Raw genomic sequence first — 3,522 nt, 5'->3', positions numbered from 1 at the left:
AAAATAACAATATCACTAAATTGTACACTTAAAAATGGTTAAATGGTAAATTTTGTTGTGTACATTTCACTATAAATTTTTTTTAAAAAGTGAGTTAAGACCAATTGGTGGAGGGATTCTCTCTGTACTGTGGAAATCTGGTTTGAGTCTGGAGGCCTTGGTAATTGGAATCCTCTCAACACTTAAAACATGGCAAATAATCTAGGTCATTGCCTTTATTGGCAGGAATGATATGTAAACATTTGCTCCCTGTTCTGGCATAAGTCATCAGAAAGGACCGAGGGGCCCTGTCACTGGGGCTGGATTCTGGAGCCTTACTTCAGTGGCGCCTGAAAACTTGCAGAGGTTCCAGGAGTTGAGAAGGGCAGCTAGTGCAGTGAAAAGGCACTGGGGAGCTCAGGGAAGCAACCGCTTTATCAGCTGAAATGGAAGTATTTCAATATTTTCAGGTCTGGTCTGACTATATTGGTGTAAATTGGCTGAATGCCAGCAACGTTCATGGGTGTTTTGTGTTCCATTCTGTACAGATTTACCTGCAGGGAATCAATAAAGAAGGCCAGATTTGACCTTTCCTATCATATATTACAAAACTTTATCTCCTCTAATGTTTCCTTTTCCTCCCCTCCAGCCTTCCCATCTGGCAACTACTCTCTCTCATACACACACCTCTAGTCACCCAGTTCCCATGAGTATACTCTGATTTCCTTCAATAACATAACTTCAATGTGTTCCTCCCTAAATTTGCAAACCAGTTCTTCAGCATCTCCCTTACACACCTACCCAAGCTTTTCCTTTCTATCCTCATGCCTGACCACCCACCGAAGAAATGGACCTGATAAATTAATATGAAGGTTTGCACTTTTAATGAAGACATATGGAAGCATCTGTTGTCCAGAGTAACAAGCAAGTCCCCGTGGCCGTAATTTCCAAGAGACTGATTGTTGGGCAGAAACCATTTTTGAAAATGTAGTCAAGTCTGACATCACTCATCTCTCAATTAACAGCATAAGGTTTTCCACTCACAGATGACCTTGGATACAGCCACCCCTCAATGCGTTTGCCCAAAGGAGGCAGGATGATTAAGTAAAATCACATTCACCAAGAATCCCAAAACTCCAATGACTGCAACTTCATTTTGCTAAATGATCTTGAATGTATCAGTATGTATTCTGTCTCTAACCCCTTTCTCTTCCTGGAGAGGCAATGAAACAATGGAACTTAAAAGGTGAAATAACTAAATGTAATGAAGTATCTTAAATTGGATCCTAGGACAGAAAAAAGATAGTGGAAAAACTGTTAAAATCCAAATAGAGTCCATAGTTAATAGTGTTGCGCTAATGTTAATTTCTTAGCTTTGACAAACATATCATGTTTGTATAAGGCACTAACATTCAAACCATAGAGGAGGATGGGTAACGTGTATACAGGAACTCACTGTACTAACTTCACAACTTTTCTGTAAATATAAAATCATCCCAAAATAAAATGTTTATTTTTAAGAAAGATCAAGAAGGAAGAGAATCTAGTCCATAATTAGCCTATAATCAAGGAATGACTGCATCCATCACTGACACACCCTGGATGTGAAATCTTCCTCCAGCTTCTTCAAAGCACAGAAAACTGGCGTTCTAGCGTTTTAGCAACATTTCAACATATATAATTATTAAAAACATTGCACGAAAAAGCAGTCTGAAAAACCATTAGAGGCTTGGTGGGTGTGGACCTGGTACCTCTTTTTTGAAGCTGCCGCTGAGGAGACTCTGGTGCTCCTCACAGCCGAGGAAAAGCCCAAGGAATCATCAAGACTGAGAATAACGATTGTATTGATTTGAAGGTGGGAGGGCATTGATTCTCTCATCTGTAAAATGCTGTCTTGCTTACTTTATGATAAATATTGTGAAGATTAACCGAATTAAACCTGTTCCATAACTGAAACAATGCTTGACTATGTTGTAAGAGCCACATACCTATCTATGTATGAGTTAGCTATTGTTTTTATGGGCCTCATAGTCAAACTGATTCTACTAGAATGCACCCTGAGAAGATTCTGGCTCAAATGGAATCTTGTAGAGTTTGAGATACTTTTTCGGTTGTCACCACTATCCACCCAGTCACCCAATCACTCCTTTCTCTCAGAATTAAGCAGTCACTAAGTTCTTCATCTTCCTAAATATCTCCCAAATCTATTCTCTCCTCTCCAATGCCCTAGTCGACTCATTGACTCTTCCTTAGATGGCTGCAATAGCCACCAACCTGTTTTTATTTTCCTCAGGATCTTCTAGTTTTGGTATCCTTCAAAATGATGCCAAATTCTCTAAAATACAAAACATATGCATTAATCTCCAGCTTAAACCCCTTTGAGTGTGGTCAACAGCCACTCTGTCTCCAGCTTAACCTCTCTGATCCTTAAGTCCTTCTATGTCCCTCTGACCTACATCATCATAGCCAGCCTACACTTAGCACTGGCATGAGTCCAGGCCTTCCCACATGTTCTCTCCTTTCTCTGGAATGATCTTTCTATCATGCTTTAACTAATGAATTTCTATTTAATCTTCAAGACACTAATAAAATTTTTTCTCTTTTGTGAAGTCTTTCTCAGCAACCCCAGGCAAAGTTAATCATTTTCTCATCTCTGTTTTCATTTTACTTGGTATGGTACATAGTCTTGTCTATGCGCTTAACAGGTTGAGCTAGAATTATGTGTTTATGGGTCTGTCTTTCTCAGTAGACTATAATTTACTTAATGACAGAGACTGTGCCTAATTCTTTGTTAGCCCAGAACCATGCCCATATGTCTGTCACATCAAAGGTGTTTAATAACAGTGTGTTGAGTGAGTGAAATAATAAATGAATGGATTAGTATAACACCTCAGGTGAAATATACATTGGTAGGAGAGTATATAGGGTAAAGGAGAGGCAATTAGTATTCACCACTGTAGCCAGGTGATTTTGGACAAATTTCTTACTCTGTCTGTGTCTCAGTTTCCTCATCTACAAAATGGTGACAATAATATCTTTATAGTTATGCGAAGACTAGTTAATAAATGTAAAGTGCTTAGAAGAGTGGCTGGCATATAGGAAGTACTCACAATATATTAGTTGTTGTGCTTCAGAGAGACAGAATCACTGTAAATTCCATGAGAGATAGGGACTATATTTTGACTTACCATTTAATTCCTAACATTTGCCATGGTGCCTCATACAGAATACTAACTCAATAAAGATTTTTTGGATGACTATCAGAATAATAAAAAGGAGAAGAAAAGAAAATGAAGTTACAGGGAGTGATGTCAGAGGCGTGGTGGCATGAGAGGCCCCCTTGATCTCTCCCCTCGAAGTTACAAGTTTAACAGCTATAACTTAACAAAGGATTCCTTCAGAGCACACAGACACTTCTGAGGGATCTACACATCAAAACATCTGAAGATGGGAACGTGAAGGCTAACAGGGGAGCAGAGATGAGTGCCAGATGCAGCCTGGAGCTCACTGCAGGTCTCCAGGGAGAGGGGAAGAATCAGGCTG

The sequence above is a fragment of the Pteropus alecto genome, unplaced genomic scaffold (genome assembly GCF_000325575.1).
Source record: "Pteropus alecto unplaced genomic scaffold, ASM32557v1 scaffold63, whole genome shotgun sequence".
In the NCBI taxonomy this organism is placed as follows: Eukaryota; Metazoa; Chordata; class Mammalia; order Chiroptera; family Pteropodidae; genus Pteropus; species Pteropus alecto.
The sequence above is the reverse complement of the archived record's forward strand: the minus strand, read 5'-3'. Positions refer to the sequence as shown.